The following is a 20,559-nucleotide window of genomic DNA, read 5'->3' on the forward strand; positions in this document are numbered from 1 at the left end:
CACAGCAGTGAAAGCACTGAGTCCTAACCCCTGGACCACCAGGGAACTTCCAAGAATTCTTTTGTTTAAATTTTTCTTGTCTTGCCATAAAATATGATTTTTATTTCACAAAGAATCACTGAATATTCTTCTTCACGGCAGCACCGTAAGGGACACCGCGACACCTTGCGGCCAAACTGCAGTGTCGCACGGACCTCAGCACCTTGAGCGAGTGCAGATTTCGGAGTCTCATGGAACTCTGCACCTTGGCTCCCTAAGTGATACTTCCTATCACTTCTCCCTGCTGAATACTTCCTCCCTACTGGATCGCCCTGTACCTCTGCTCGGTACAAGGGGCCTTCCCCAGGCACTCTTTGGTGAGTCTTTGCTTTGCCTTATTTTAGTCGGATCCCTGAAACTTCTCGACTCATCTATGCAATTCCTCTAGAATCCTGTTCTGGCAAGAACCCTGCTAATCAGTTTCACTAGAACTTTCCACCCTCCATAACTGATCACATTAGATATCTGATCAGGTTTGTCATTCTCCAGCCCCCAGGATGAGTCTGACCAGCCTGTTGAGTGTTTAGAAGAATTCGGTTAGGTTGGTTTAGTCAGAACACGCCTTTTCATGATGTTTCCTCCTCATAATTTTACATCCACTGCCCCCGACCCTGCTCTTGGCTGGAAGTTTCCGCTTGCCCATGCTGTATCCGGAGCTGACTCCAGTGTACTCCCAATCGTAGAGGTCCCTATCCCTAGGGCTACGGTCCTGAATGAAGCCTGTTTTACCGCATTAACAACTGTCATTGAACTTTTTTTTTAGAGTGACACCGCATACCACACTGTAAACTGCATTGCTGGCAACAGGCATCTATGGCATCGCACGTGTCTCGTACTTGGCCCCGTCCGTAAGTACTGCAAGCCGCTCCTTTCGCGGCACTGTGCACGGCACTCTCAGGAAGAGCGAGAGGAGGGAGCTCAACTTTCTTTTCGAGCTCCCTAAATTTTTTTTTGCAGGTAAAAACCATGTTTTCCTTTTTATTGACACCTTTTCCTCTCTTGGCTGCTACTTTGGTAATAATTAGGTCCCCACCTCTCAAGAACACTGCAACTGAACAGGCTGAGTATTGCATGTAAACACTGCATGTGAACACAGTCTCCAAACCAGGGCTTTCGGAATAACAAGGACAACACAACTAGGAATAAATAACAAGAACAGCAAAACCAGGAACAAATAACAAGAACAGCAAAACCAGCCTTTCTCTTCACTTACAAAGGAGTCACTCAGAGGGGCTTCCCTGGCGGTGCAGTGGTTAAGAATCCGCCTGCCAATGCAGGGGACACGGGTTCAAGCCCTGGTCTGGGAAGATCCCACATGCTGTGGAGCAACTAAGCCCGTGCTCCACAACTACTGAGCCTGCGCTCTAGAGCCTGTGAGCCACAACTACTGAGCCGCGTGCCACAACTACTGAAGCCCGCGTGCCACAACTACTGAAGCCTGCAAGCCTAGAGCCCGTGCTCTGCAACAAGAGAAGCCACCGCAATGAGAAGTCCATGCACCGCAACGAAGAGTAGCCCTCGCTCGCCACAAGTAGAGAAAGCCCGTGCACAGCAACAAAGGCCCAATGCAGCCAAAAATAAATAAATAAATAAATTTATTAAAAAAAAAAAAAAAAAGGAGTCACTCGGAGGGTCCAAAGCTCTGCTTTCCAAACGTAGAAAACCTGGGGCTCAATGTAAAACTGGAAACCAAAATGTATCAGAAACGAAGCATAGTACAATACTTCCTCAAATACTCAAGGTCTGATCATCCTGCCTGTTCAACAAGGAATGGCCCCACTCCAGCATTTTTAAAGGAAATGCTATTTCTCTTTCTATTTCATTTTCTAGCTGGGTATAAGATCTACTAAAAATGATACAATGAATCAGAATAAATCAGCTGAGTCACAAGAGATACTCCCAGATAATGATTTTTGGTTGCTGAGATTATTCAGCACATTATTTCAAAGTGGCAAAATTCAGGACAACCTTAGAGAGAATTCAAAAGTGGCAGCTATACTTGCTGATAGGTTCACGCGAGACACATGTACATACAACCCCATTTTACGGTGTATATGTCAAGGGGCCAAGGCCCCTGATCAGCACCACAAGTTATTTTGTACATTACAGTGCACAGGACAACAGAGGGAAAGACACCTTCTTGGAGAGGTTCTTATCACTCCGAAGGAGGCTAGAGTCCAGCGCCCCGGGTGGTGAGATCACTCTGCCCTAAATACCAATAGTTCAAAAACCTACCCTGGACTTATTTTGAGCCGAAGTAGAAAGACACACAGATATGAAAATGATTGCCATGAAGGAAGAATATATTTATGACACCATAGTCTCCCACAGCTGGTCATGCAGGGCCACCTGGGGAGGCAGCAGGCAAGGTCAGCAGGCAGGGACGGGGTGCAGAGGCAGGGGGACATTGAGCGGGTCGGAGCCTTTATGGAGGTTTTCTTGGGAAAGAATGGGCGAAGCAAGGTGTGAAGCTTCGACCCGCAGTCCCACAATACTTGCAACTTCCCAGTCTTGAGACTGAAGAAAGAACCCAGAGTCAGAGTCAGAGACATCAACGATTTATCTGACAGGGAATCTTACAAGTCAGAGGCAGAGGTCCTGGAGGGACGCTCCACCGAGTTCGGCCGATGGCAGGTAGGAAAGCGCAGCAGGCTTTGCTACACACGGGAGGAGGAGGTGATCACTTATGGGGGGCATGACATCAGAGGGGCTCCTTGGTTGCGAGGGGACTGATGGAACGCATTCACCCCACAGCATTTTGGGTTAGCAACTGTTGAGAGGGCCGCTGTTTCCTGTTGATGACCGAACAGACTGGAGCCATTCTGGTCCGAGGGCTAGAACAATCGTTAGCTGGGGATTGGGCCAATCACGTAGGCAGTCATTGATGAAATTTTCAGCTTAGCTAACACAACATTGTAAATCAATTACACTTCAATAAAAAAAATTTAACACAGTAAAACAAACAAACAAACAAACTTCCCAAAGATAATGTAAAGGAACAAATTCAGTTAGTCCTTGTTATGGACTGAATTGAATCCCCCAAATTTATATGTTGAAGTCCTAGCCCCCATTACATCAGAACGTGACTGCATTTGGAGACAGGACCTTTAAAGGGGTAATTAGGTTAAAACGAAGGCATATGGGTGGGCCTTAACCCAATATGACTGGTGTCCTTATAAAAAGAGGAAACAGGGAAACAGTCAATATAAACAGAGGGAAGACTATGTGAGGACACAGTGAGAAGGCTTCTGTCTCCGAACCAAGGAAAGAGGACTCAGAAGAAACGAACACTCTCAATACCTTCATTTGGGACTTCTAGCCTCCAGAACTGTGAGGGGATAAAGTTCTGCTGATTAAGGTAAAAAAAAAAAACAACAACAACCTTTTAGCTTAGAGAGGTGCCTGGAGGCACGAGGCTGGGAAGCTGCACCTACAGGGTGTCCCTTGAGGAGAGGGAGGGTGGGTGTGCGGAGTCCACAGCCTGGGGCACTTTAGCTCCTTACCTGGAGGCACCTAATGTCCCAGCAGAGCCAGACAAGCATCCTACTCAGGCGATGAGGACCCCTTCGCACACCCAGCGCAGAGCTGCTGGTCGCCTCCATTGTTTGACCATAACAAGGGCTGAATTCTCACCCAGATCTGCAAATCAAGAGACACATCTCTCTGGAAGATAAGAGCTCCATCCTCAAGATAAAAAAAAGAGACTGGAGTAATACCTGTGTAGGGAATCCTCACAAGGAAGGACTGCCATACCTGGACCCAAGGAGCTTGCTTCCTGTGGGGGGCTCCTGTCTGATGTGCAGCAGACAGAATGTCATAGTGACTCAGCAAGGGGGGGCTCCAGGGGACCGAGACCATCATGCAGTATCTCACCTTCTGCTACACCGTGTAGTCGTCTTTTTACAAGTGAGAAGTACGACATTATTCTGCAAGAGGAAGATTCCAGAGGCTTAAACACGCAAAGGTTTGCACCTTGGGAGCCCCTTGGAACGTTGACAGCTCAGGATCTAAAAGAAAGTTCTGTGTTAATGAGTTACACAGTTCACGTGGAAGGAAATGTCACTTTATAATCAATAATAATACTAGCGGTCCAGTGGTTAGGACTCCCCGCTTCCACTGCAGGGGGCATGGGTTCGATCCCTGGTCGGGAACTAATATCCGAAAGCCGCGCAGTGTGGCCAAAAATAATAGTAACAATAATAAGAAGAATACTAAGAATAGGAATAATACTGAGTGAGGTTATAACTAAAACCTCAACGTATAAAGGAGATGTAAAAGGAGCACATAACTTAGTGGGTGAGCCATGAAACTAGAGATGGGATTTGGGGGTAAATTTGCTACTATCTGAATTTTAATCCAGACATCTCTGTTAACAAGCCATCGGGAAGTCATTTCCCACACATTTCCTCCTTTTCACAAAGAGGGGGCTGGCTCAGTTATTTGATAAAGCCCCTTTCGGGCCTGAATTCGTTGACTGAGATTTACTGTAGTGTCTTAACGCTTTTTCATGCCACAGTAGTGTGGAATATTAGAGGAAAATCTAGACTTTTAGTTGATAGAGAGCCAGTTGGAATATCAATGATAGGATTTTAGTTTTAGGAAAAATTGGTTTGATTTCTAGCTTGATTACTTTAGCTTTAATATTATTAGGTGAGCTTGAGCAAATCGTTTATAATCTTTGAGCCTAGTTTTCTCACTTACAAAATGAGGCTAATAGGCTAAATGATTTCCGAGTTTCCAGCTAGTCCTAGAGTTCTATTTCTACACAGTTGAATTATTTTATCATGCTGTTTCTTAACTATCATGCTGTGACTAACACTTTTGAAGCTACTAATTTTACGTCAAGCTTTAAAGTCTATAGTTTTTTTAAAAAATAAAATCATTTATTTATTTATTTAATTTTGGCTGTGTTGGGTCTTCACTGCTGTGCACAGGCTTTCTCCAGTTGCGGCGAGCGGGGGTTACTCTTCGCTGCGGTGCGCGGGCTTCTCATTGTCGTGGCTTCTCTTGTTGCGGAGCATGGGTTCTAGGCGCCCGGGCTTCAGTAGTAGTGGCTTGCGGGCTCTAGAGCGCAGGCTCAGTAGTTGTGGCGCACAGGCTTAGCTGCTCCGCGGCATGTGGGATCTTCCCGGGCCAGGGCTTGAATCCGTGGCCCGCTGCACTGGCAGGCGGATTCTTAACCACTGTGCCACGAGGGAAGCCCCTAAAGTCTATAGTTTTTATCTTTGGAAAATATTATTTGATCTTCAGTATGTCCAAATCAATTTAATAAAATCATCTTAAAACAGGGGAAAAAAACCTTTCAGCTTAGGATGGGGAGGCAATCATACACCTAGGTAAGGGTGAGGCAGGGCCAGGTCCAGCAGGGGATGTACAGAGAGCAAGAGAGCAGCCACCTTATGCGGCCTGATCATACACAATGTAAGCAAGGGTAACATGCTGCAAAAAAAAAGAAACAAACCCAATAAAGGCTGGGACCTAAACTCCCCCTGCGCTCCTGTCTTCTGTCTTCTGACGAGGTCAGCGATTTTCCACATGGCCCCGTGCGTCGTGCCTGCTGGCTGTGCCTCCTGTCTTTAGGACCTGGAAAGATTCACTGAATAAAGTGTATATATATATTTTTATGTATTCTACTGTAATCCTTGGTGTCAGAGGATGGCAACATCAAACTGAGCATTGAAAATACCGATTTCAAAAGTAAAGATACACTGGAAAATGTAAAAACAAATGGAGACGATATTAGTCAAACTAAAGTGGATGATTGGAGGATGACAGCTCTCTCATAAAAACGATGACAACAACAAACAACCTATCACTGGAGAGCTTGAATAGCTCTTTAGATTTAGGGTTGTTTCCCAGCTGTGTAAAACCTGGTCGTGGAGAGTCTGAGGATCTTAGTACCTCCTGAACCTTAGGATGCGGGCCATGCCGGCTTCCCTCAGGCAGTGAGCCGTAGCTTGGAGACCATGTTAGAGACCCCTTAGAGACACCTTGACATTAGTCGCTCTTTTATTTTCTTTTACTTTAAAAAATTTTTTACTGGGGACTTCCCTGGTGGTCCAGTGGTAAAGAATCCGCCTTCCAATGCAGGGGATTGGGTTTGATCCCAGGTCGGGGAACTAAGATCCCACATGCTGCGGGGCAACCTAAGCCCGTGCGCCACAACTAGAGAGAAGCCTGCGCGCCGCAAGGAAGATCCCGCGTGCCGCAAGGAAAGATCCCACGGAACAAAGATCCTCCGTGCCGCAACAAAGATCCCGTGTGACAGAGATCCTGCGTGCCGCAACTAAGACCTGACACAGCCAAATGAATAAATAAATAAAATAAAAAAATTTTTATTGAACTATAATTGATTTACAATGTTGTGTTACTTTCTGCTGTACAGCAAAGTGAATGTTATACATATACATATATCCACTATTTTTTAGATTCTTTTCCCATATAGGTCATTACAGAGTATTCAGTAGAGTTCCCTGTGCTATACAGTAGGTCCTTATTAGTTATCTATTTTATATATAGTAGTGTGTATATGTCAATCTCAATCTCCCAATTTATCCCTCCCTTCCTTTCCCCCCTGGTAACCATAACGTTGTTTTCTGCGTCTATTTCTGTTTCGTAAATAAGTTCGTTTGTACCATTTTTTTAGATTCCACGTATAAGCGATATCCTTATCCTTATTCTTATCCTTCTCTGTCTGACTTACTTCACTCAGTATGACAATCTCTAGGTCCATCCATGTTGCTGCAAATGGCATTTGTCACCTCCTTATTTTCTGTCTTTGATATAAAATCCTTAAGGATAGTTTGAATTCTCTCGAATCTAGCAAAGTTCTTCAGTCTCTACCTCCTCCTCTTCCCCAACATTTTCCTCCATTGGGTGTTCACCACACACGTAGTCAGTGACTCCCTTTGCCTGCTCTGAGCAGCAGCCTTGCAGGGATTGAGCCCGGGCCACGGCAGTGAAAGCCCGGAATCCTAACCACTAAGTCACCAGGGAACTCCCCTAGTAGCATCAGTTTTATCTTTCCAGTTCTGCTGCGTGCTAATAAATGGCAGCACTGGGAATTCCCTGGCGGTCCAGTGGCTAGGTCTCAGCGCTTTCACTGCTGTGGGTCGGGGAACGAAGATCCTGCAAGCCTCGCAGCACAGCCAAAAAAAAAAAAAAAAAAAAAAAGTGTCAGCACTTGATAGCCCACATACATTGATTGGGTGCTGTGTAATCTCTCTCTTTTTTTTTTTTTGGTTCATAGTTGATTAGTTTTGACAAAAGGTCAATTGATGACTGCAAAGAACGTGAACTGATAGAATGTAATATTCAATTTTGTGCACATATTTTTCTTTTTGCCAAAAAGTGGTGTCCTATTTCTCTTGAATACCATATATCACCTCAGTATTTAACATTTGGTTCAACTGAATACAGATGGTTACTGTTTAATAGTATTTTTTAAAATTGAAGTATAGTGGATTTACAATATTATTGTATGTTAGTTTCAGGTGTATCGAATAGTGATTCAGTATTTTTACAGATTATACTCCTTTTTTTCATGTAATCTTTTATGAATTGGTCCACCTCTTGGGGACTTTTGGGGATAACTGGAACCAGTTGCTCCTTTCCCCCTTTTCATTAACCATTGAGCTGTTGGGCTCCAATGATGTGACCCCCTAAATCCCACCGGTTTGGGGGACAAATCACGATAGTAGCAAGGCAGACAACAGTGGCGATCTATTCTATTCTATTCTATTCTTCTTTTGGCCGAGGCTTGCGGCACGTGGGATCTTAGTTCCCTGACCAGGGATCAAACCCGTGCCCACTGCAGTGGAAGCGTGGAGACCTAACCACTGGACCTCCAGGGAATTCCCACAGTGGTGATGTTTTAGACATGAACAACCATGTTCAGTGGGCCATGATTTCCTGAGAAGGAGACCCACACCTGGACCCCAGGAATGGTCTGAGACCCTTGAGATGGTGTCCGGTGGTGCACTCTCCCCGTACCCCGTGAAACAGGCCGGATGTGGACACAGCAAAGCGCAGAGAAAAATGGGACATGGTTTACTGGGTGCCCCAGAAGCATAGAATGTTCTGGACACAGTCACTTTCATCTAAATGACTCAGATGGCCCCACTGCCTATCAGACTCAACTCTCACTAGGACGGTAGTCACTCCTCATCCCCTCAGACGACCTTTTCCAGAAACTGATGAGTTCAATTCCCTATATAACCCCAGGTGCTCTATCCTGGACCCTGGGTGCTCGCCAACCAGGACACATATGTAGAGTTCCCCCGGGCAATGAGTCCCAGACACTTACCCCTGACCCCAGCTTTGTACAGGTATCACTGACAAATAGAAATTGAATATACTTAAAGTGTACAGCTCTATAATTTGATATACACATACATTGTGAAATGATTACCCAACCAAGCTAATTAACACGATCATCCCCTCGCATAGTTACCTGTGTTTGTGTATGTGTGCTGACAACACTTACAATCTACTCTTTTAGTAAATTTCAAGAACAAAATACAGGGACTTCCCTGGTGGCACAGTGGTTAAGAATCCACCTGCCAATGCAGGGGACACAGTTCAATCCCTGGTCTGGGAAGATCCCACATGCCACGGAGCAAAAAAGCCCGTGCGCCACAACTACTGAGCCTGCGCTCTAGAGCCCATGTGCCACAACTACTGAGCCCGCGTGCCACAGCTACTGAAGCCCGTGCGCCTAGAGCCCGTGCTCCGCAACAAGAGAAGCCACCGCAATGAGAAGCCCGCGCACCGCAACGAAGAGCAGCCCCCGTTCGCCGTAACTAGAGAAAGCCAGCGTGCAGCAACAAAGACCCAACGCAGCCAAAAATAAATAAAATAAACAAATTTAAAAAAAAGAACAAAATACAGTATTAACTATAGTCACCATGTTGTACTGTAGACCCTCAGAACATACTCATTTTTTTTTTTTTTGAGCAGACAATGGTTTATTGCAGGGTGAAGCAAAGAGACAGGCAGCTCGTGATCAAAAGGCCCGAACTCTCCAACGGTTTTCAGGGAAGAGTTTTTAAGGGCAAAATTTGGGGTGATGGCTGCAGGGTGCATGACCGGCTGGCTGGTGGTGAGGTAACAGTGGTGTGCCAGGAATCTCAGTCATCAGCCTTCTGGTTCCGACCAGTCTGGGGTCTCAGCATATAGTAACCATCCTCCACCTGGGTGGGGGGCTGAGTTCCTGCAGAACAACTCAAAGGTAAGTGTCAGATTGTTATGTCTATCCCTTGAGGAGGAATTAGGACTCTGTTTTATTGCTACACTTGTTTCTTGACTGCTTTTCCTTTGTTTTTGCATTCCTTCACTTCCCTAATTAGTAACCTCTTGAATCTACACTTTGAAAATCAGGGAAAGTCGAGGAGACTACAGCCTTTTTCTACAAACAGGGAACGGGGGACATAGAAAGGCTTTTGTACCCTGGAAAGCCCCACAGGGTCCTGCTCAGTTTCAGAATGCCTTAGTGTCACTCCAAAAGTCTGTGGCTCCCACTGGGTGGGTCCCCATCAGAGAGATAGCAGAATGAATACCTGTGTGCGTGCGTGTGCGTGCGTGTGCGCGCGCGTGCACACACTCACATACACGCACACACACACCCCGCTGCCCTCCACTGCTCCCAGGCTGAACTCGGTGTTTCACACTTAAACTGCCCTTTAAGCCTGGCTGGAGATCTTCTGCCCCTTTAAGAGAAGACCCATGGGGTAGGAAAAGACCAAAGAGCCAAAAGAATTACCATATTCCCTTTTTACCTTACTTCCCTCCTGCTGCTTCGTAATGGCTCTGTCTACCAGAGGCCAGAGCACTAGGATGGACATAGCCCCCCAAAGAATGAGAATGGGCTCACTCCTTGGTCAAAGAGAGCACAACTCTCCTTTTTTCAGCCCTGGAGGCTACAGAATTAAGCTTGGGATTCCTGATAAAGTTTGGCCCCTGCAGGGTTCCCCCAAGATCTCCAAGAGCCCTGAGCCCAAGTACAGGATTGGGCTGCCGGTGGCTAGGAAGTGAAGAGGAATTTTATGCTGCTGGCTCTAAACAGGGATTGCAAAATTTGCTGCACTGTGAGAGGCAACTTCCTTTGGGCGGTGGTTCGCCAGTAGCCCGCGGTCAGGCAGCACCCAGCACCTCAGTCCTGCTCAGATGCTGAGGTTCTCTGAGGTTCCTCTGGCCTCCCTGCCCCAGCCCTGCCAGACCATGATTTGTGACCACATTTCACCATGATTTCCCAGGTTTCACAGCATTTGCTCAGATCTCTGATGCTTGAAATGGCGTGTGACTACTCTCCGGGTCTCAGGGGCCTAAAGGTCTGGGTACACTCTTCACTTCCCACCTGGGACAAAGGGGCAAGAGTAGTAACAACTGGGGCTTCCCTGGTGGTGCAGTGGTTGAGAATCTGCCTGCCAGCGCAGGCGACACGGGTTCGAGCCCTGGCCTGGGAAGATCCCACATGCCGCGGAGCAATTGGGCCCGTGAGCCACAACTACTGAGCCTGTGAGTCTGGAGCTTGTGCTCCGCAGCAAGAGGGGCCGTGACAGTGAGAGGCCCGCGCACCACGATGAAGAGTGGCCCCTGCTCGCCGCAACTAGAGAAAGCCCTCGCACAGAACCGAAGACCCAACACAGCCATAAATAAATAAATAAATAAACAAAGAAGCTTTCATTTAAAAAAACAAAACAAAACAAAAAAGAGTAGTAACAACTGCAAAGCCTCTCCAAAATGACCCTGGTAAATTTCATCCCTAGGGCAGCTCCTTAAAGCCTGTTGGGGACACCCTGTTTCTTTAAGACGAAAAAACTCAAAAGCCAACTGAATTCCAAAGGAGGCTCAAATGCCCCTTACTGTTTTGCAAATGGCTCTCTTAGCCCGAGGTGGGTCTGCCTGTGAGACTGGCTGCATCCTTCTCCTCTTTGAGTCCTGGGGGTCTAAGGAATTGAGTTTTGGGTCTCTGTGTGTGTGGGGGTCTGGTACCTGCAGCTTCACCCAAAAATCATTAGCTACCCCTTTGGGCAAAAAGAGCACAGCCTGCTGTTGAACCACGGTCTGCCAGTTGCCCGAGTCCTGCGAATTCCCCATGGTTCGCCAGGTGCCCGCGGTCCGCCAGGTGCCCGCGGTCCACGAGGCGCCCTGTCCGCGGTCCACCAGATGCCCACGGTCCACAAGGTGCCCACGGTCCACCAGATGCCCACGGTCCACCAGGTGACCACGGTCCACCAGGTGCCCACGGTCCACGAGGCGCCCTGCCCACGGTCCACCAATTGCTTGAGGCCTGCTGAACTGTCATCCTGCAGCGTTGTAATTGCCACGCTGAATCTGCCCTCATCCCCTTAGCTTCCCAGCCCTTCTTTGCTTCTCTGCACACACCTCCCCGTGACTCACTATTAGTGCACGTTCGTGTGACGGATGCAGAGTGAGGCCAAACAAACCGAAATGTCAGAGTTTGGAGCAGAGAAAGGTTTATTCCAGGGCCACGCAAGGAGACAGAGTTGTACCCTTTGACCAGCATCTCCCCATTTCTCCCACCCTCAGCCTCTGGCAACCACTGTTCTACTCTCTGCTCCTATGAACTAGACTTTTTTAGATTCCACGGAAAAGTAAGATCGCACAGTGTTTGTCTTTCTGTGTCTGGCTTATTTCCGTAGCATAATGTCCTTCAGGTTCATCCACGTTGTAGCAAATAACAGTATTTACTTTTTTTTAAACCCTGAATAATATTCTATTGTATATATCTATACACCACATTTTGCTTATCCATTCATCCATCGATGGACACTTAGGTTGTTTCCATTATCTTGGCTACTGTAAATAATGCTGCCATGAACACTGGAGTGCAGGTCTGACTTTGTGAGATATCATTTCCTCTGGATATACACCCAGAAGTGGGATTGCTGGATCATATGGTAGTTCTATTTTTTATTTTTTTATGGAAACTCCATTGTGTTTTCTAGAATGGTTGTACCGACTCACACTCAATTTTTTTTTGAAGGGTTTAAGGACTTCTCCACTTCCCATTAGAGAAGTCCCCGTACTACTGCTATGTTCCTGAATAAGACATGTCTTGCCACTTAAACACTTTTAGGCTGGGAAACCACACTACTAACAGCCGACAAAAAACAACGCAATGCAGTAACCATCAAGCAGCAAGCTAGCCAAGCACCAGCGGTGCCCTTTAGGCAGTGGTTGCTGCCGTTGGGTCCCATTGATGCGCCAAGCAGTCCAAGGACCTACCATCTCCGTCTGGCGAAAGCACTCTGCCATGCAGTGCCAGTTGTTCTAAAAACCTACCCTGGATTTGTTTTCAGCATAAATAGTAAGACACACACACAGCGAAAATAATTGTGATGACGGAAGAAGTTCTGTACTAATTTCACAGTCCCCTAGAAACAGGAGGGCCACCGGGGGAGACAGTCTGCACCATCAGCAGGAAGAGAGAGGAGAACTGGGGGCAGGGTCCTTTCTGGAGGTTTTCTCCGGAGGGAATGGGCAAGATAAACAAGAGCAGGAACTATGATCGGAGAGTTTGAACAGTTACTAGGAACCCTGGGCCATAAGGTTGGTCTCCAGTAGTCTCACACCTGGCCCTGCAGCGATTAGGGCAGGGGATAGAGTCCTGGACTGCAAAGGTCTGATAAAAGGATCTGCCTGGGTAGGGGGTATGGACTCTGAATTGGTTTGCTTGCATATCAAAGTTTTGCTGGCAGGCAAGTTGCTTGTTATCTCTTGGATGTAGTTAATCCTGGAGAGTGGGTTCCCAGTGTCCACAGGCTCCAAATGCCAGAGCATTTAGGAGTACATTAAATAAGATAGGACAGTTAATACCATTGACCCTGTGGCACTCGAGCGTTTCTTAGAGGCTTTGGCGGTAAGGATGATACCTTAGTCATAGTAGATACGAAAAATGAACAAGTTCTAGAAACCTGCTGTGCAACACTGTGCCTACAGATAAAAATGCGGTATTGTATACCTGACTATCGGTTAAGAGGGTAGATCTCATTAAATGTTCTTACCACAATAAAATGAAGTATAATAAAATAAATATAACAGTAGGGAAGTACATTATTACAGTATTTTAAGAGGCAAACAAGCAGGAAATGGATCACTAACATACCTATCAGTAAAATTAGCAAAAGTTTGAAAGGTTTGTTACTTACAGTTTACCAGGCAGGGTAGAATATAGCAGGATCCCAGGGGAAGCAAGCTGCTAGCTCTGGAAGGCAGACATCCCGTGGGTGATATTGCTGTAAATGATCCCGGAGACGTTTAGGGGAGGAGTAGGGGAGGCTGCTGTAAGTGTGGAGCGGCACAGCTGGGTTGAGTCCAAGGCGTAATTCTGCATAAGAGCTTGAGGAGGATGCTGAGTCCTCTTTAGCAGTGAACTCCTGGGCTGGGGTGATGCCATCTGCTGCAACGTCCTTTCCGACAGTGAGCCAAAATCCTTTTTGAAAGGTGGTAAATCCTCTGTACCCTGGTTCATCTGTTTTGATGCTGGAAAGCCCCACGCAGGGCTGCCAGGCAGCGGATATTCTCTCCGCTCTCAGGTCCCTGGTGGTCTGGACAAGTTGTTCTGGCAGGCTCAGGTTCAGGTGGGGAAGCAGCCCCTCAGTTTCTGAAAAACAACAGCAAGGACAACAATGACCACCACCACCACCACCACCGACAAAATGACTCCAGTTCTGACTCCAGTTTGTTACTCACTCTATGGTCATGTACAAGAGATTCTGAGGTCCATTTAGGAGCAAATACCCATAGACGGTGTTTCCAAGGATGCTAAAGTTTTCATCCCTACACCTTCTTCTCCAAAAGCCTCTTGAGTCAGGTTCCTGCTCCAGAGTCCATCATCACAACTCTATTTCTCCACTGTCTAATTTATTTTAGTTTAAATTTTAATTTAGCTAATATTTTAAATAGAAAAAAATTCAGATAACTCATAAACCATAACATAATAAGCACCAGTGAAAAATTTCACTCTCTTCACCGTCATCTTTCCCATTTCTCACAACCTCAGCTCTGCCATAAATGATTTTATTCATTTCCTGAGTTTCATTTGAGTTTCTTTGTGAAAATACAATTACTGTATATATTTATATTCCTAGTTCTCCTTCTCTAACACAAAATTATTATACTTTGCTTTTTTCTCTTAATATATTCTGGAACTCTTTCCAAATAATATTCAAATGTCACCAGTGAATTTTTAAAAAATAGGGTCTATGGAATTCACATCAGCCTCTAAATTCTTCCTTATAGCAACTGTATTCCAATGGAATACTTCTAATATTGTTGCAAGTCAACCAGTGAAAACATCTGGGAGCTTAAATAGAGGAAAAGGCTCACGAATATAGTTCTCATATTGATGACTTCATCATACAGAAAGGCAATAGGAATTATTGTTTTTTTTAAAGTTAAAACTCCAGAGAACATAAGTTTTGCAATGATTTTTGAGTTAAAGAAAGGAACAAGGGGACTTCCCTGGTGGCGCAGTGGTTAAGAATCCGCCTGCCAATGCAGGGGACACGGGTTTGATCCCTGGTACGGGAAGATCCCACACGCCACGGAGCAGCTAAGCCCATGCACCACAACTACTAAGCCCGCGTTCTACAGCCCTCGAGCCACAACTACTGAGCCCAAGTGCCGCAACTACTGAAGCCCGCATGCCTAGAGCCCGTGCTCCGCAACAAGAGAAGCCACCACAAAGAGAAACCTGCGCACCGCAGCGAAGAGTAGCTCCCGCTCGCCACAACTACAGAAAGCCCGCATGCAGCAATGAAGACCCAACACAGCCAAAATAAATAAATTCATTAAAAAAAAGAGAAAGGAACAAGTGTTAAGTTTAACTGAAGGAAGAATAGGGTGGGAAGGCTAGAACAGAGATGTTAAATCTCACTGTGCATAATTTTAAATTGATCTGGGGGAAAATGTTATGATATTAGAAGTGTAGCTGCTTGCCCTGGTGCCATGCCTTTGCCTACATCCACTCCTGACAAGCAGAAGCAACCAGTAAAAATGTTTTTGGTCTTTAGTTCTGGTGGATCGTCTGTATGTTTAGTTAGAAATAGGCTTATATTGCTATTTAGTGATTTGCCACCTTTAGACATTATGCAGTTGACTCGAACAAGGCTGTGGTTGGGGCACTGTCTCCCCCTGTGCTCTCCTCCCCGTATTTATACTGTCATTCGCCTAGGTCCGCCATATACCTCTGCAACTTTAAGCTATATACTTTAACTTTCATTCCCTTTCACGAACCTCTTGTTCCAACAATCAGAAAGATGACATTAGCACTACTATCCTTTCCTCATCCTTCCTTCTTCTTTTAGATGAAATTTTTGTCAAGGATTGGAAATATCTTACAGGAAAGAATCAAGAACAAGATAAAATGAATGGAGGTATTTTGTGACCATTCTCATTAATTTTTAAATTGTGACTTGAATGGGGCATGTGAGTGAATTCTTTTCCCTTAAAGATGACATTATACCCTTTAAAGAGGTAAAATGCCAAGCTAATGGATAAAAGCTTCATAATGATCTGACTTGTGAATAGGTAGATAGGCACAATAACAGAACTTGGGGGAAACATAATCCAAACTCTAAACCTATGGAATCTAAATTCTTTTATGACTCAGGAATGAGATCTAGGTTTTCCCTAGAGCCTTCTTCCTTAAGACATTAGCCTAATGTTAGCTTACACAGCTCACAAAATACAGGTATTATTGGAATGATTTCTGGACATAAAAGAGAAGCTTTCATTCTTCCTTTGAAGAAAGAAGAATATGAAATAACATATACATAGGATCATTTTTCTCCCTGAGGAGAGAACGGGATACATACAATCCCAACCTTGATCCCTAGAGTCCTTTAAATAAATATTTGCCGAATGTATGGGTTTAGATCTGTAGTGGATTAATAAAGGATTGGGGGGAAATTACAACTTTTAGAGCTTCATCTTAAAGATAATTAAACTCCGTCGAAAATGCACCCATTGCCACTTCACAGAAATCTGGTCTGGAAGGACTGCTAATCCGATGCAGGATGGCACTTCCTCTAATTTTACATGATAATATCATGTTGGAAAAAAAGTGCAGCCAACCAAACTAAAATGCAATGGTTTCCGGTAACTTAGTATTTTTATTTCATACTTAGTGAAAGAACACTTTCAGACTTAGATGCAGACTATCATGTATCAATCTTGTGCGTGCATAAAAAAGGGAGATATAAGTAAAATTGGTTATGGCGTTCCCCAAATTTCTTCACTTTCCAACTTTTCTAAATCACTTTTTGAATCAGTTGTTGATGGCTGTGGTTTTCCATACAGTACTGTCTTTTGTGCCACCAAAAGTGTTGGTGGTGCACCAAGCCTTCAAAAAGTGCTCCACTGGGGGCTTCCCTTTTGGCGCAGTGGTTGAGAATCTGCCTGCTAATGCAGGGGACACGGGTTCGAGCCCTGGTCTGGGAAGATCCCACATGCCGCGGAGCAACTGTGGCCCGTGAGCCACGATTACTGAGCCTGAGCGTCTGGAGCCTGTGCTCCGCAACAAGAGAGGCCGTGATAGTGAGAGGCCGCGCACCGCGATGAAGAGTGGCCCCCACTTGCCGCAACTAGAGAAAGCCCTTGCACAGAAACGAAGACCCAACACTGCCATAAAAAAAAAAAAAAAAAAAAAAGTGCTCCACTATCAAATCCGGGATTTTTTCCAAGCTGCAGATCCTATTCCTCAAGTTTTGATGCCAGCACTTTCTTGATCTATCCTGAAGAGTTCAATGGATGGTTTTCAGGTAACACCCAGGACTCATTTTCCTTCTTCAATGATTTTTTTGGACTAAAACTTAAGAGCAGTTGTAACTGACTAACCGTACCATCAGGAATAATAACTATGTAATTTCACTTTTTTTGGGGGCGGATGTTAGGCTTACTATTTAACTGTTCAGATATAGGTTTCCAAAGTGCATTAAGAACTAATGTACTTGGTGAGTAATTCAGGGCTCCCACGGTTTAATAGCTTGTAGCCAGTGCCATATCTCTCTTTTGTAAGTGCCAAAATCTCTTTTTGGTCTTGGGAAAATCTTCCCTCTTTTTCTAAGAAAAACTCCCTTTAAGTCTGAGAGACTCCTATGTCTCTCCCTCCTCTTAATTCCTCCTCCTGTTAATTCCCTCCTCTTAGGGTTGTGGGCTTTATTATATTAAAAAATGCACTTAACTCAGTTGAAATAAGGACAATGTGAACAGCTACATTCAAGTTTCTATGTGTGGAGGGAAGGACAACTAGGTTAATATAATAGCCACCTGGCCAATAACATTGAGACCAGTTTGTAAAATGCACACCGATTTCAGAGATGTTAAAGAGTGAAAAATATGTGTCTTAGCATCTGTGAAATACATCATGTCATGGTGGTTGGGTTAACGGGTGATGGGTTTTCTTTGATCAGTTCCAAGGCTGGGATTTGGAAAGGGCTTGCCTTAAAAGAAATCAGTACTTTTTGGTGTGTTTAAAAAATCTAAAGGGGTTGACGAACGAACAGTTGCAATAGCCCTCGTTTAAAGCAGGGGAGAAAGTTGTAACAGAGGGAAAGATGTAGTGGGGGAGGCAGGAGCTGAGAATTACATAAAGAATGGAAACTACGGATGCCAAAGCAATGGTTAGGTTTAAAAAAGGGGAGGGGGACAATGTCACAAGCTCACCAAAAAAGCATAATGATAGTTATGGCAAAGAGCAAAGTAGCTCATGTTGAGATTATTTTTACGTAAGACATAAGCTCTCCAACTGGAGGCCCTCTCCATTTTAAGTATGATAATTTTCCTTATGACAGATTATTATGATATATTCAGTACTGTGATTGATTTAGGTTTGTATCCACTATACACAAAAATGTTTTTGCACACCACTATATTTGTAGTGAGTGGTACAGAATATAATTAAATGACAGTAGATTCTGGTCAATATTCGGAACCCTTTCACATGCAATGCAGGTCTCTGAATACCTAACTTCTTTAAACCTCACTTTTCTCATTTGTCCAAGGGGGTCATAATAGCATTTCGTCCTAAGATCCTATAAAGGGTTGCCCTGAGTATGAATTGCAAGAATACACACGTAAACCTTCAACACGGTGCCTAGCACAAAGTAAGCGCTCATTAAACAGCAGCTTTTGTTAGGTGCACCTCGTGCGGGAAACACACGAAAACAGCGCGAACGACTAGCTCTCTTAGCTCCATTTTCTACAGTTCCTATGTGGCTTTGAATTGGCAAGCAATTTCTATTTGGTCCCTCAAAGGCTAAAACCTTGATGTCTATCCTGCGCTATGAGTCTAGTCATTTGGGTTGGAACACGTTTGATTTCACAAGCTCCGGACTCGGGCCCTGACCCTGGAGGAAGTGTTTCCTTTCAAGATGTGGGGAGGGGACAGCGCGTCGGGAGGAAGGGTACTCCAACCACCAGGGGCGGGGGCGGGCAGGGGGCGGTCCCGTGGCTCCTGCGTCAGAGGGGTCCCTGTTTTCGCACCTTCGTTGACGTCAAACCTTAATGAGGGCTGCAACGCTACATTCCCCGTGGATGTCTACGTGGGCTGAGTCGTGACTCGGGCCCCGGGTCCTGCGAGTGACGCTCTCGCTCTGCTTATCCTCCCGCACTGGCGGGAGAGACGGTGGCTCCAATTTCTGGCTCCGCGGGCGGCGGGCGGCGGGCGGCGGGCGGCGGGCGGCTCTCTGGACAGCCCGGGGGTCTGGGCGTCGTGGTGGATCCGGAATAGGAAGGGAGCGTACTCCCTGGGTCCTTGGCCTCCACCCAGGCCGGGAAGGAATCAGGGCGGCCTCCACCGAGGTGAGAGCGGCCGCAGGGCGGAGTGGGGGCGGGGCGAGCGCGGGAGGGGCGGGGCTGGGCGGCGCGCAGCAGGGGAGACGATCGCGGGCTCCGAGAGCGCGGCCGGGGGTGGGGCCTGCTCGTCTCGCTCGCGGGGTGGCTTCTTCTTCCAGACGGACGCGTAGACTGCTCGCCCGGCTCCAGCGCCCGCTTCGCAGGTCCTTGGCTTCCCCTCACCCTGAGTCCCTTTCTGCCCCTCCTGCGTGAGCGGGGCCGGCGTCTCCGGGCCGGAATCGAGGTGGCTGGGGCGTGGGTGGAGGTGGCGCGCAGGCTGCTTTGCCCGTCTGTCGGGGGCCCCAGGTCGGAGGGTCTCGCGGACTAGGCCTTGGGCTGGGGCTGGGGAGGAGGCGGCCTGCGGAGGTCGCATTTAGGGCTTTGTACCCGCGGGAAGTGCAGGGGCACCTACGGGGCCGAGATCCGGAGCCACCTGTCCACAAATCCCTTTCCCCCAGTGCCCTGCGTTGTGTCCAGCTGTCCCCAAATCTAGCCTTTACCGGCCTCTGGCGATCAGAATTTATTTTGGAAACGTTAGATTTTTGTGTTAACAATCATTTTACTATTGTCGTGCAACAGTTGTGTAAATCTGGTCAAATTACGCCGTTGTTATCACGTGCTCCTAAGGCCCTTTCCAGTTCCTAACATTTTCCGGCGCGATGAATTTGGCAGCGCTTGGAAGAGATACTGACTCTCACGGAACTAAAACGTTTTTTACCCCTTCAAATTGAATTTTGTTTACCTTTGTTTTTGTTTTTTACAGCAATTATGTACTATCGGGGGGAAAAATCGCTGAAAAAGCTATAGCAATCTCATCCTCAACAGAGAGTCACTATTAACAATTTGGGATACATAAACAGATATTCGTGTTACATAAATGGGGTGCTAATGTGATCTACTGTTTAATACATGAAGGACTTTTTCTATATCAATGCATAAACATCTTTCCACTGCCTTCTCAACTTGTACTGATTTGGACCCAAAGCCTGTAAAGCAAGAATTTTCTTCTCCCTGAACCTTGACCAGTGGCTAACCTTAGCAAAGAAACTCCTAAAAGATTTAATAAAATATCACTGCAGTGGCCAAGATGTTGGATAGAAATAAGCTGAATTCAGGGTAACAATCATTTTCTATGAAGTATTGTTTGCTCTGCTTAATAATTTGAGGCAATGTTTTTTTTTAAATTGCAGTTTTCAAACCATTAGTGAATTGTGAAATTAATGTAGTGAATCATAACCACTAGTTTCATAAGCCGAAATAAGATAACATAGAAAATACCAGAATGCATTACCTGTAATGAAGACATTGTTTTGTGAAACTTTTAAAGTTTGCGTGTGTGTGTGGTGTGTGCATGTGTGTCTACATATGCTGGGTTGTGATATAAAATGTACTGCTTCCCGTGTGCCATGCTAATCAAATTTGAAAGTCACTAACCCAAGGTACTGTCAGCACTCATCTCAGAAAGGGAGGGGAAAAAAAAAAAAGAATGGGAGTGATGATGCAATTAAGTTTAACAATAGTTCTACTTTTTTCTTTGGAACATTTGACAGTGTTTATTGTAGCAAATTAGATCTTAATTATTTGTTTTCACCTAATATTAAAACAATCAATTAGCATTCCTGAAAATACAGAGAGAAAGCCTTTTAAAGAAGTTCAGAG

The 20,559-nt window shown here is 45.7% G+C and overlaps 2 protein-coding genes across 3 annotated transcripts in view; one reads left to right on the forward strand and one right to left on the reverse strand.

Moving 5' to 3' along the window:
- GPR1 (G protein-coupled receptor 1) overlaps positions 1-18,861 on the reverse strand; it is a 75,989-nt gene extending 57,128 nt beyond the window's left edge. Inside the window, exons 1-3 of the mRNA XM_036858033.1 lie at positions 18,550-18,861; positions 13,212-13,666; positions 3,543-3,678 (exon numbers count right to left, since the gene is read on the reverse strand). The gene's annotated coding sequence lies outside the window, so the exon portion shown is untranslated. The remainder of the gene's footprint in view (positions 1-3,542; positions 3,679-13,211; positions 13,667-18,549) is intronic.
- Positions 18,862-18,975: 114 nt separating this feature from the next.
- ZDBF2 (zinc finger DBF-type containing 2) overlaps positions 18,976-20,559 on the forward strand; it is a 30,056-nt gene continuing 28,472 nt past the window's right edge. Inside the window, exon 1 of one of the 2 annotated variants that reach the window (XM_036858031.1) lies at positions 18,976-19,064. The gene's annotated coding sequence lies outside the window, so the exon portion shown is untranslated. The remainder of the gene's footprint in view (positions 19,065-20,559) is intronic. The other variant, XM_036858032.1, reaches the window with a different exon arrangement.

This window comes from Balaenoptera musculus, chromosome 7 (genome assembly GCF_009873245.2).
Source record: "Balaenoptera musculus isolate JJ_BM4_2016_0621 chromosome 7, mBalMus1.pri.v3, whole genome shotgun sequence".
Taxonomy (NCBI): Eukaryota; Metazoa; Chordata; class Mammalia; order Artiodactyla; family Balaenopteridae; genus Balaenoptera; species Balaenoptera musculus.